General features: G+C 44.4%; 1 long non-coding RNA gene across 4 annotated transcripts; it reads right to left on the bottom strand.

Moving 5' to 3' along the window:
* On the bottom strand, positions 6,748–13,334 carry LOC109724361. Of its 4 annotated transcripts, none has more exons than XR_002219903.1 (6): positions 12,456–13,333; positions 12,218–12,386; positions 11,859–11,975; positions 11,667–11,764; positions 10,546–10,660; positions 6,748–6,769 (listed from the first exon to the last, which is right to left on the bottom strand). It is a non-coding gene; the product is annotated as an uncharacterized LOC109724361 (long non-coding RNA). The 4 variants fall into 4 exon arrangements; XR_002219904.1 differs by lacking the exon at positions 6,748–6,769 and adding an exon at positions 9,765–9,826 and having other exon boundaries at positions 11,859–11,932; positions 12,456–13,334; XR_002219905.1 differs by lacking the exon at positions 6,748–6,769 and adding an exon at positions 9,765–9,826 and having other exon boundaries at positions 12,218–12,369; positions 12,456–13,332.

Below are 14,279 nucleotides of genomic sequence, written 5' to 3' on the forward strand. Positions count from 1 at the left end.
GTATAAACTAGACTACAAACTATTCGACGTAACAAATTGGCAAATAATGGTCAATTTGATCATTTCTTTTCTTCGTCCACTTGACGATGAATTCACTGATGAATCATCGCTACGTTTATTGCTTGCATAGCCTTTTGTCTAACCGTCTTTAAGAACAATCCTCGGTCGCAATGTGCCGTTAACCTTTCTTAGCATTATCTCCTGACCTCGTATATTATTCTCTATCCTGTTTATTGCCTTTCTTTGAATCTTTTGGCAACTTTCCGAGTCCCGTAAATGTAGAAATGTAATAGTATAAAAAAATGCTGCGCCGGAGACGATAAAGCCTTGCTATAGTTTATCTCTTCTTCGAAATTCCGTGACGTTTGGGGGTCTGAGGCGGAACACCGACGTATCTTCGTATAGAAATGCGGCAATCCTGGTGTTGCAAGAGTCCCAATTGAAAATGATCTGCCGGCGAAGGCTCGCCTGTCGAGTCGTCACCTTCCTCATTGCTTTTGGCGAGATTTCAGATTCGGCAACACCGCCTGTGCTCTTAGAAGAAGACCTTGGATAGCGGAATAATTAGTTCCATAAGTAGGAAAGTCAATTTTCGTAAGTTGTCAAATCACCTTTGAGTGCCTACACTAATGCTTGCTGTATCTTCTTCATCTCCGCTCCGGTGCATTGCGGTAGCCGGATATTGTGCGAGCCGGGAGGTTGTGCCGATTCGGTGAGTCATGGCGGTTCGTTACTTGAGTCCCGAGAAATAGTCCTTCTCTAGAACCGACCCGTTCGTACCCATGTAATAATTTGATATACTCGTAACAACTCTCAGAATTCCTGTAAGTGTACGTTCTCGTATGCCAAATTAGCGCACATGTATCACATGACTAGCTGATGCCAATATAGTAATAGTAAAAATTTATGATCCTCCATACGATATCAAAATCAAATTGACCTAATGCCACATTGGATGCAATAAAAATAAATCAAGAAATAAAAGCACAGTCCTGTTGCTGTGCGGCCCTGTTGGACGAGATTTACGGGGAAAACTCCAAAACTGAGAAAACCGACGGTACCAAACCGACAAAATGTATTTCACTAAGGAGAAAGAGAGAATTATGCAAGTGCATTACCGATCGGGGTGGTGTTTGACCCACGTCGACTCTCTCGCGTAACCTCTATGAACTCTTGCGCATCTCTGCCTGTGCCATTGCCTACTTCGATCCACGAACTTTCCTCACACTCGAATCCAACCCAAGCTTCAAATCACGTATGAGACCGAATCCACAAACGCCACTGTCCACTCAATTACGACCCACATCCGAATCCACGAACTCGCCTTAATCTCGCCGAATCCACACATCGTTCATGAAGAACATCCAATTATGTGATTCCTTCGCTTAGAAGTTATAGGTATAACCAGGGAATAGAACTCCTACAGCGAAGCGGGAGATCAATCGACATATAAAATCGAAACATATCCGATTTAGTCAAAGATGTCTAATTTGTAAAAATATGTTTAGAATAAAACATTGCGAATCCTATGGTTTCTGCAACATTAGTATTTATATGACTAATCAGTTAAGAGAACCCCTATAGCTTATATATATACTTTACGAATCAAAACGAGTAGGATCAGATAAGTTTCTTTCCAAAACACACCATGTACCGGAACAAGTAAAGCGTCCAGGGTACCAGACATGAACGGAAATCACATGCGAAGCTGCTGTACCTGACCAGACTCGGCATCTTGTACCAAACAGGCTGTACCCTGAACAGCCCTTGATTATTGTCCCGGATACATACATCAACTTTTCTGTACAAACGCGATAGGCGTACCCTGACAAAAACTCTTTTATGCGTACAACAACTCATTCGCTGAAAATCATTGTCGAATTGTTTCGAGTTTTACAAGCTCTTAGAAACTTTCTAATCAATTACAACTTGAAAACATGATTCTAAAATCTATAATTAAGTATGAATCACCATAAACAAGATTTAAAGCTTACCTAAGCATCGTGATTCATGTTTTACATGTTTTGCGTCCTTTCTGATTCTTCGAAGTCTTGGATTCTTCGATCTTCAATACTCCGCTCCGGACTTCTTCAAGACTCCGACTCGGCCGACGAAACTTGCCAACACATAGGACCTAACACAATCCATGCCTAAAATGACGTCGTACGCCTCCAGTTTAACGAGTTCTAACATCCGGATGGGCATTATCCAATCACCCACTTGCACCGGACACGACGAGCACTCCGTGTAGGTGTTAAATGACGAGTCGGGACCTTCGACTCGCCACTTGCCACTTGCTTCAATGGGTATGTCATGCATGCGTGCAAATGCTCTACTAATAAACGAATGCGTGGCACCCGTATCGAACATAGCTCTGGAGGGAACTCCATGGATTAGAACCATACCTGCCACAACATCAGGCTCTTCAGCTTGGATAGGCTCCTCGGCTTGGGCCTGAGCGGCGAACACCTATCCGCTCGGCGCTGATCGAGTCACCTCCGGTTGGCGTGGTGCCAGTGCACGCCCTGCTGACACAGGGACATATGGGGCCCCTTCCTGATAAGGCGGGGGCGCTGGAGTCGATGCGACTAACGGAGTAGACGAGGCCCTTGCCGGACAGTCGCGGCTGATGTGTCCCTCTTGTCCACAATTAAAGCACCTTCCCTGTCGCTGTCTACACTGCGGTGCCCGATGGCCTCTATCTCCTCAGATAGGGCACCGCTGTGGCCCACGGCCCCACGACTGCGACCGCGGATGCTTCGGGGGCCTCCTCGAACTAGATTGTCCCCCCGAACCGCCACCCGATCGCTTCTTCCCCTTGTCTTGGGATCCGGCCAACAACTCGCGTTCCTCCCGCACGTGGGCATCTCCATGCTCTGCCCACAGCGCCTTGTTGAAAACCTCGGTGAAAGTCGTGAGCTGGAACAATTGCACTGCCCGATATATCCACGGCCGGAGTCCCCGCAAGAACCACTCGGCTCGATCCGCGTCATCCTTAACAACGTCCGGGACGCAATCTATGATATGGGAGAACTTCTGCTCATAGTCCACCACCGAACGGTCTCCCTATCTCAATTTGCGAAACCTCTCCTTCAACTTCCGCTTCTCGGTGTCGGGGAAGTAATTTCTGAACATCTCCTTCTTAAACTCCTCCCAAAGCATTGGTGGAAGGTCAGAGGGTCGATCCTGCTTCAACCTCTTCCACCATACCTTCGCCGCCTTTTCAAGACAATGGGTGGCGAGGGGCACCTTATCCTTCTCCGGGGTATATAGGTCCTCGAAGAGGGTCTCCATAGAGTCAATCCAAGACTCCACCACCGGCGGCTCCACCTTTTCCCCTTCAAAAGTTGGTGGTTTAAACTTCATGAACTTCATCAGAGTCGTCAGCGCACGTTCCCACTCCACTTCGTCGGCCGTCGTATCAAGTGTCGCCGAACCCGAAGCTGTCGGAGGCGCACTTGTCTGCTGCCGCCATCGGAACTGCCGCTATGCCCTCACCCTCGACCGCTACCGGCGTGCGCGCCGAAGGTGCGGGCGGATCGCGATCTCTTGCCGCTGTCGCGGCCGCCGCCGCTGCCGCTTGCCGCTCCACGACTTCCTGGACCTGCTCGAACCGAGCCTCCTGGCGCTGCATCGCGCCCAACATCGCAGCGACCTGCTCCCGCAGCTCCTGCACCTTCTCCGATCTTGGCTGCTCGGGCTCCGCAGAAGGCGATACCGGAGCAGACCTGCGTACGTAACGCCTTGGGGACATTTGCTCCTAAAAAGCAACAACTCAATTAGTTATCTTAACCTGATAACTTTTTAACGTTCGCGAAACGAAACAACTCAATAATGAAATCGGGCGGAAGCTCGCAAGTGCTCTAGTGTTGGACTCTTAGTGTTGCGTCGTCGGGCGCCGACACAACCACTACAAGCCAAGAAACTAGTGTCACTTGGATCCGTCTCTATTCACAGCTAGAGACATGACACCAACTTCGACCCAATCAATCAACTTCCGCCACCGTCAATGGCGTTCTACGTTCACCTCACTCGTCCCTCATAACCTAGGGTTTACCATACGGGTCTCCTAAGGTCATCCTAGACTCTCTCCTTTACTTTCATCTGTATCTTTATACCACTTTATCTGTCCACCCCCAAGACCCGCTACCATTTGGTTTGGCCCCCGGCGCGTCGAACAGACGACCGAAACGGACAGGACCTCCCCCTGTCGCCCAATGGCTAGCCAACAAGATCATGTATAAAATTCCAGGAATCAATTCAAAATACACTGATCAAGAAGCAGCCACCAGTACAACAACCAAAACAAGATACAATAATTTAAACCATATAGAAGTACATAAAAGAGAAGGTTATCTATTACATCATTCAACTTAGTAATTTGAACTCAACTTTTACATTCTTCCAAAAATATAAATACACCACTCCAAACCTCACCCTATACATGCATTCTACTCTCATAATATAAAATTAAGGGTAGAGCAATAATACAAAAGGGTAGGCTGGCTAATGTCAACTAGGGCGGCGGGCCCTTACCGCGATCCTCACGCTCCGCCCGAGACAGCCGAACTCGACCTGTAAAAAGTTGGGTGAGAACTAACTTCCTTAGTTCCCAGTGGGTTCGGCCGCCGACTCCGCCGGTCTCCCCACTAGGTCCAAGTGGGCACAGGTAGATAAACAGATAGATAGATATGGAAAGCTGTAGAAGCAGATAGAAAACTACTCTACTATGCTTGAATCATAAACATATGGATGCATGTACAATGAAGTGGTAAGCGACTAACCCGTCAGCATGTCCAAAAGTAAAGCTATGCACTTATTCATCAATCTCGTTTACTTGTTTCTTAATCTCGTGGCTTCTCTGAAAGCTTGCCTACTGCTCACTAGCCATCTCGAAGGTAGGGAGGGTCAACTCGCACTACAAACTGAGACCGTCTGCCGGGACCCAAAATAGGCAATCCCTTGGGACCCAAAATAGGCAATCCCACGTGACCAACTCCGGAGCGCACTTCTTGTGTGGGGCTTCCATCACAAGCTAAAACAGACCGTGAGCATGATCCAATTCTCTCCACTCTAGGGTTACTACCATCATGTGGTCCATAGGCATCGTATACACCAAGTTCAACATGTATTACTTGTTTTCTTATACACTATCAACTAGACTGCCACTCGTCCATTGTTTACTATCGAGTAGATGCCACTCGTCCATTGTTTACTATCGACTAGATGCCACTCGTTCTTTGTTTAACATTAGACCAACCATTGAGCCCATCTCTTTCTCTGCACTATAGGATTCACAAGTCTCGACCCAATCCTTATCGATCCACTATATCAAGTATCCAATACATGTTACGATATCATCAAGGAAAGCATAAGGAAAGGCAATGCACAATCATCCTATAATGCAATAATATAAGATGCAAGAATCGAAATGTACTAAGACATAGAAGGGGGCCCAGTTGCTTCGGGATGGTCACCACCCACCTCTTGGTGATGCCGCGATGATAGAAAACTTGACGTCGCGGTTCTTGCACGTCGCCCTAGCTCCTCGGGGCGAAGAGAGCCCTCAAGTACCCGCTCGGCGATTTCTCCGCACCTGCTCGTCGGATCGAGAAACTGACTTCGCCAACGCGTTCCGGGACCTAGCAATTAGGTTTGTGACCTATTAAATTAGACCAAAACCCTAGATTTCCAAAATCCTAATTTCGTGCCCTAGAATGGCAACGGGGAAGAAATCCGTGGTGCGAGCTTCAATTGCGAGCCCGAACCATCTATTTATCTCCTCTAGGTTCCATTCGAACCAATTCTAAACAATAAAACCCAATCCTAAGAAATCCACCATGGATGGGTTTGGAGCTTACCTCTAAGCCAAGCTCCAAGCTTGCCCTAGCTTGAAGGAGAGAGGGAAGAAGACCTTCTTCTTCTTCTTTTGGACTTCTCCTTCCACTTCTTTTTCTTTGCCTTCCTCTCTTTCTCCTCCTTCTTCTTCTCCTTCTTTTCTTTCTAGAGAGAGAGAGGGAAAAAGTGTGAGATGGAGAGAGAGCAAATGAGAGCGGAAGAGGGGTTCCCCAGCCTCTAATAAAGGCCATTTTGCAAATAGCCCCTCCAACTTTTCATCTTCAGAATCAGCCCTCTCTGGGCATTTTCGTAGTGAGTGATCGGTCCCAGCTCGAGGAGACCGGTCCCCGAAAGCTGCAATTCCGAGCAGAGGGGATTTCGCGTTCGGGAACCGGTCCTTGCCTGAGAGACCGGTCCCCGGGAGACCGGTCCTTGTCCGAGAGACCGGTTCCCGAAAGTTGGATTCTCGGGACTTAGCCAAATTTTGGCTATTCTCGCTGGGCTGACGTTCGGGAACCGGTCTGTCACGCCCCGGGACCGGCGAAGGCCCTCCCGGTAGCGCGCCCAAACCGGCCGTATGTCTACACATATAAGGCGTCTACAACAAAAGCGGAAGTAAAGCAAGAAGTAGAACAAATAGCATAGTGATAACTAATGATATCAGAGCGAGTAAAGTTCTATCATCTAAACCAGAGTAAAAGAAACATAACTAAACAATAAAAGTAGCCATAAAGTAGTACAATACTATCTCCTCAAAAGAAAAATAAAGATCCAAAAGAAGGGTGGTCTCTATACATAAACGGGTACAACTCACAACCTCTCACAAAATAAAACCACGAGAGATAGACCACCTATCAAATCGTCCTCGAAAGAAGCTAGCTCGAAGCAACTCCCTTCCCGCGGTCCCTAGCCTCTCCCGGCGTGGAAGGCTCTGAAAGAAAACATAAAACAGAGGGCGTGAGAACTATAATTTGTAGTTCCCAGTAGGCAATTACTGACCTTAGCTCATTGCACCGCTAGGCCCAAAAGAAAAGGGATAAGTAACGACAAATAGTGATAAGCGATAATTGGCGAGTATAAAAACTGTTGAAAGGAAGCATGAATGAAATGCTATACTACTATGTCTCCAATAAGCATGATGTCATGGTGATGTACATCTACGCTATCATAAAGTAATATATCCAATGCATACTAATATACCTCAACATGATGAACAAGTAAACCTCACAATACAATATGTCAAAACATAAGGAGTAAGTTCTATCAAGACAACCCAGTATATTATGATGCACTGCATGAAACCGGCAAGTGTACTATATACCCCAATGCTATATCATGAGCATGTTAAGTAATCCAACTACTAAGCCTATCTAGTAGTGATTATTCATCCTCAACACTGTGTCGATTTTCTTTTCCAATCAAGGACCTACCAAAGGTAGTCCAGCTTGTGCCGCCTAAGTGCCTGTGGTAGCCCAACATCCCTACTCTTGGAATGTGTCTGTCCTACTCGACCCCGTATGCTTCTCAATACCGCACGAGCGAACATAGGCGTAGGCTAACTCCGGAGTGCCGACTTGTACGGAGCGACCCTCACAAGCATGTGTGAATGAGCACAAATGGCAAGCAAGCAAGGTCAAAGTCTCAAGTGCTCTACTCTCATGCCTCTCACATTGCAAGGCCACTAGCATCCCAAGGATCTAGTCCAAAATCTCAAAGTGACGCTCCAACGCACACACTTGCTTAGTGCCTCTTTACGACACTTAAACATCACAACTAATCATGCCTAATTCATGTTCCATATTCCAATTAAAACAATACTAGCTAGGTTCACTTTAGCCCGGGCCCAATGACTCTTTATGACATTGGCCCAATCTCTCAAATAGTCTAAGTCCTCAAGCCTCTCTAGGCTTCCAAAAATTTCTAATGTCATAAGTGGCAAATAAGCTAAATGCATGAAAGCAAGGTCCATTTTCATAATAGGGATCTTAGTTTCAGTCTCAACCAGAATGCTATATCACACATGTATGCTCTCTACTACATAGAGGCCCAAAATTTTACTATATGCAACATAGGCATTTTAAGCATTCTAAAATTCAAAATAAATACATATAACAAGAATATGCATGCTTTTTCAATTAATGATACTTAATTCATCACAAATGAGAATTTCTCATTGTGTGGCTAGGCCAAACCCACCGAACCGTCGCGTGCTCCTTCGATTCACCGAACGGAGTTGTCCACGAGCCTCAAAATACCCTAAAAGTATTGAGCGAAGAGATACACGGGCATTACGATCAACTACAAGATCAAATATTAACTAACAAGACAAAAGGGCTAAAACTCACCTAAAGAGAAGAAATCTCTTCCAAAGCTCCAAAAGAGAGCTATAACCCTTCCAATCCAAGCCCAAGGAAGGTTCTAAACCAACTAATTTAGCCCCAAAAGCCCTAGATCAAAAATGCCCAAAATCAACCCTACAATTCCATTCTAGGGTTCCATCTACTAAAAACCTTCAAATCAAAGTCTAGAGGAAGAAAAAGAGCAACAAACCTCCTTAGAAGCTCCAATCCAAGCTCCAAGAGTGAGATCTCCTCTTTGACAAGCTCCAAGTTCAACCTCCAAGCACCAAGGAAGAAGAGAGGGTGAGGAAGATGCTCCAAGTCCACTATTAGCTCTCAAACTTCTTCTTCTTCCTTCCTTCTTCTCCTTCTCCTTCTTCTTCTTCTTCTCTATCAAGGGTGTAGAGAGAGTTGAGAGAAGAGAAATGAGGAGAAGAGAGAGTGGATGGGTCATATAGACCCCTCTATTGTAACAAAATCCAGCTAGGTCCCCCCAAAAATCCAAAATTACAACAGCCCGGTCTGGGCAGTTTTCGCCCAGAGGGACCGGTCTCTCCCCAACAGGGACCGGTCTCTCACTGCGAACCCGAGAAACCAACGTTCGGGAACCGGTCTCTCCCTGCGCGGGACCAGTCTTTCACTGCGAAGATGAGCTCGGGGACCGATCTCGCCCGCCAGGGACCGGTTGCCTCAAGGCTGCCGCAACACTGCTCACTGGGGGACCGGTCTCTCCTTCCAGGGATCGGACCCCGAGAGTAAAAACTCTCGGGACTTGTCCAGAATTTCAGTTTTCGAACTTTTTAGGTCGGAAAACATTCTACAACCCTCCACCAAGTGTGGAAAAGCTCGAAATACATCCAAGCACTCGAACCTCGCAATTTGCAGAGGTCCAGTGTGTTACACGGTCCCTCACCACCAGGGACTGGTCTCATCAGAGACCCCCGCAACCCAGCCCGATGGGACCGGTCCCTCCCTGCCAGGGACCGGTCCCCGAGAGCATTTCTGCTCCCGTGCAAATTTTGCACTGGTGCTCCCGCGGACCTTTCTTTAATGCACTTTATGCATTATAATCACCTTCGGGCTTTCCAAAGCCTACACGCTCGCCAAATAGTCGATTCCAATCGAAGTCTAATCCCCGAATTCCGAGGATTCACTTCCTTACAGTTAGGGTTTCTAAAAGGTTATCTCGCTCAATACCTCACATATGGAGATAAACATATCATATTTATATGTTTAGAAGACTTCTAGTGTCACGTCCCGCTATCGCCAATTTGGTCGATCCGGGCCCGTACACAGACGCCGAACGAACAGCACCTCCTCTGTTCGCCCAAGGCTCAACAACAACGAATACATGTATACAGAAATAAACAATTCCCAGGATACATTTCAATATACATGGCTTGCACGAAGACAAGCAACAACACAAGTGATAGTAAGTCTAACTAAACATGAAATCCACTGTAATTTAAAACTTTACATAACTGAAATATTTAGTTATTACATGCTTTATATACATTCATTTACATGTCTCTGTACATCGAAATAGATGATACATGAACCCAAAATGGTATACCACTAGTACTCGGGTGTCCACTAGCTAGGCTGCTGGCTCTTGCCTCGATCCTCGGCCACAACACTCGCACTGGAACCTGTATGGTTAGTGGTGTGAGAACTACAAGAAAGTTCCCAGTGGGTTCGGCTGCCGACCTCACCGACTCACCCACTAGGTCTACTCAGGCATATGTAGGCAAGAAAAGTAAAGCAGATAGTAACCAGCTATAATATGTAACTACTACAATGCCTGTACAAAGCTGAAGGAAGTAGTATATGAAAACTGTAAATATGCATGCATGCTTTTTATTAACTTTACCCAATCTTTTGGTTAACCCTCTGGTTAACAATAACTCACTGACGCTATCCCAAATATCGGGGAGACGCAACCTGCACCCGACGGGACCGTCAACTGGGGGAGACGCAACCTCCTGGTCCAGTAAAGATGACTACTCCGGAGCTCATCGTTCAAGGAGGAGCGACCTCACTTGAACCAAACAAATGTGAGTATGATCTGATCCTCCTTTAGAGGATTCAACTGACAAACACTGTCCCACTTTACTCTAACTAGTTCTTTATGCTAGTTTTATAATTCCAATGTCGATGCTAACCAAATCTCTAGTCATATGTCACCAAGTTCACTATTGTTATAGTCCATGCATTCATAGGGTTCTATGTCCACATTCTATGTTCATATGTTCTTACTTGCATAATGCCAATGCCCATACCCTATAATGCATGAAAACAGAAGTAAATATGCTCAATGAATAGCATAGACATAAAAGGTGATTCAAAGACTTCGGATAGCACCACCCACCTGTAGTGGTGTCAACAACTAGAATCCACGTCTCGAACTGTGTCAAGAACAATCTTGCGCGTCTCGGTGTAAATAGAACTAGAACGGCCTCTACCGTAATTAGCGCGTCGTCAACCTGTCGGAAAGTCAATTTAGACTTTCGAGCAAATTTAACTTTCATTTATATAAGAGTAAAAGGGATTAAACTAGAGTCATTGTTCATATTTTACAAGTTAGCCTTTCCAACTCCAATTATCCATGTGTATATATATACACATATACACTATCATTCATCAGCTCACTGCTGATTTCAGCACCAAGCTGAAATCTAGTCTCATGCTGTTTTTTCAGCAATTAACCTCTTCTTGAGCAACTATTATAAGCATAGGATTATTAGTTCTTATGCTTAGAACTCTATTAGAGTAACTAATTGCCATTTATCTCGATTTGCTACTAAATCAGTTCTTTCTCAGCCTTAACATTAATGATCTCCAATGCTGAAATTCTGCATTGGAGCTTCACAATTTCAGCACCAGTTCAGGTGCTATTCTCAACTTTAATTACACAAAACCAGTCTCAAGGCAACTAACCCTCCAATCAGTTTGATCTCGATTTCAATCAGAAATCAATTCCCATGCTAAATTAATGCTAAAATCCGCAGGAATTTTCACTTCATTACTCCATAGTAATGAACTCAATATTAATCAAGTAGTAACCAAGCTTATTTTTAATTTAGAAGCTGCACCAAATTGCTTACTTCTTCAACAATTCAATTTTTCCTCTGTGACAATTCAACAAGCCTCAACTTCAACTTAATTACCTCAAGTAGCAGCACAATGTATATATATATATATATATATACATCAGCTCCAATAATAAGAGTTCCCAATGCTGAATTTTTCTGCACTTGCAAAATTTCAGCTTATGCTGAAATTTTCTGCACACTATGCTGAAATTCAGCTTATGCTGAATTTTCAGCATACTATGCTGAATTTTCAGCACACAATACACTCTTAACTTTCCCTGCTACAAACATAACTCCTTAAACTTCTTTGCAGCAGTAAAGTTCTAAGTTCACATCTGTAATTCAGATTTATTCAAGGCAATTAACAGCACTCTGAACAGTAGGTATATTAAGTTACCTCCAGTCAGTGCCTTTGCCCCTAGTTTCCTGCTCCACAGCTTTAAACACTCCTTCAGTTCAGCAGCACCTCAGCAGTAAGAAGTCACCACCCAAGCCCTATAAAATTCAGAACTTAGGCTTTACTACTTGTAATTCTCTCTCCAAGTTAAACCCTTTACAATGGTTAACTCAGGGATAAGCATCTACTCACCTAGATTTCAGGTTTTTAATCATTCTTCTTGCAATTCAACATACTAGAGAAGCTCCTTCAGTTCTTCCCTCAATCTGAGCAACAATCACACTTTGCTCAGTTATCTACTTGAATTTCCTGTACAAATTCAAGTACTAATTAATTCAATTTGAAGCATTGCTTCTAAGCTATTCTATTACTCAATTAGCTTACTTCCAGCTTTTTACATGAGTAACAGCATCACTCCAATTTAGAATTGAGAGTTAACACATCTCCAATTTCATCTCTACTAACTTATCCATTAACACCAATTTTTATGGTTTAGGTCTAATTCTTATGCAGGTGTTAATTAACTCTCAATTGGAATTGAAGTTGCTTACCTCCAGTCTCAACTTCCTGGTTGAGCTTCTCAATTCATCAGCTTCTACAAATCTGAACTTCAGCTCTAATAATTCCCAGCCTCTACATGCTCGAAATTCAAACTTGCTGAATTTCAATTCCTGGCAGTAGTTCACCCATAAAAGGATCCTCTCTAATACATCAACTAATCTGCTTAATTTGGGGCTGCATTAAGTACACAGCAGCATCAATAACCTGAATAATTGGCTCGAATCATACCTTGCTTCTCAATCTGGAGCTTCCAAAACCTTCTCTTTGGCTCGGATCAACCCCTCCAGCTGAACCCGCAGGCTACAAGGTTACCCACTACACTCCTCAAGCTTCACTTCTCTCTCTCTTTTCAGTTCTCTATTTCTTTTCCCAGCTGAATCCTTTCTTCTCAGCTGAACTCCACCGAACTAGCTTCCTTCTCTACTTCGTTTCCTTTGGCTGAAGGAAAAGAGAAGAAGAGAGATAAAAGAGGGTGAGAGAGAAGAAGCCTGGTGCTTTGCCAGGTGTTATAAACCAGGGATGAGATGATAAGGATGAAATTTTGCAACTTAACCCTCTAATTCTCCATAATTACATTGCAACCCTGCTGCAGGTTTGTAGGCTGGTACCTCACTACTTGCTCCTAGGCTAAGAGAAAAGAGAGGAAGAAGTTGGATGTAATCAAGCTGATGAAGGGGTTACACGTGTACAACTTCCACCCAGCTGGGGTTAAGTGATAAGACTGGAATTTTGCACATTAGCCTTTCATTTCAGCATAAGTGCATTTCAGTCCAGCTGCAGAATTCTCTGGCAGCAGCAGCATTAACCACTCAATTTGCTCTTCCACCTTGTTTCAAATACTTCTAATCACTTCCAATTTATACTAATACGCCTCTATAAGTTACCAGATTAATTTGGAAGCATTTAATTCTCAATTTTGCATCAATTTGATCATTTTGACCAAATCGACTAAAATTTCAGCATTCAAGTACTAATAGTAATTGGAGGTCTTTAACCACTTCGATTCCATTCGTGTCTATCCTCACACTTCCAAAACCTGTCAAATACCATTCTCAAGCTACTAATTAAGTTTAGAAACACTTAATTTCCATTTTTGCATTATTGTGACCACTTTGATCACCATTAGCTTCTAATCAAAATTCAGCCTATTACATCTAGATAGACTAAGATTTCAAAAATCCAATTTTAAAAACAGACGACGGTCTCAGGGTCCAGTCCTCCCGAGGAGACCGGTCCTTGGGAGACCGGTCCTCTAAGGTGAGGTCCGGTCTTTCGCTGCGTAGATGCAAAAATATGCGTACGGGGACCGGTCCTCAATTCAGAGACCGGTCCTTCCCTGCGTGTCACGCCCCGGGACCGCTGCCAACTTGGCCCGACCCGAGCACGTCAAACAGACGCCGGACGGACAGAGTTTCCCCTATCCGCCCAAGGCTCATCACATGTACATTTTCATCAATAGAGAAAAGCACTAGCGGAAACATACACAAACGGCTTACGCGAGGGTAAGCAATAGCCATCAGTGAAAGAAAGGAAAACTAAACATTCACAAGTAATATGATTCATTTTAGATCATATACATTGCATCCATCTCTTACATTTAAGATTCTTTGCTGTTCTTACATAATCTCATCATTTCTTTCTTACAACACATTTACCTCAAAATAAGCTTTGCATTCTTTTCTTTACATCACTAATCATCAAGTACAAAAGATGATAAAAGGGTGTCTACTAACAAAATGTAACCCAACTCTGGTGGCCTCTGACTAAGGCGCGATACCTTTACCTCGGTCGCTCGCCGGCTCGCTCGGTCCCGGCTCTGTGGAAATAGTGGGGTGAGAACTACAACAAAGTTCCCAGTGGGTTCGGCCTCAACATCACCGACTTTCCCACTAGGACTAACTCAGGCATAATAGAAAGGATAAGCTGAAATATGGTAACCAATCTATAACATGATGCTAATATGCCTGAACAAAAGCAAGGAATATGCTCAACATTAATAGATGCAGGTTATGCATGTTCTTTAGTTCTTTTCACTTTACTCTTTGTTCTTTA

Source organism: Ananas comosus, linkage group 18, assembly GCF_001540865.1.
Source record: "Ananas comosus cultivar F153 linkage group 18, ASM154086v1, whole genome shotgun sequence".
In the NCBI taxonomy this organism is placed as follows: domain Eukaryota; kingdom Viridiplantae; phylum Streptophyta; class Magnoliopsida; order Poales; family Bromeliaceae; genus Ananas; species Ananas comosus.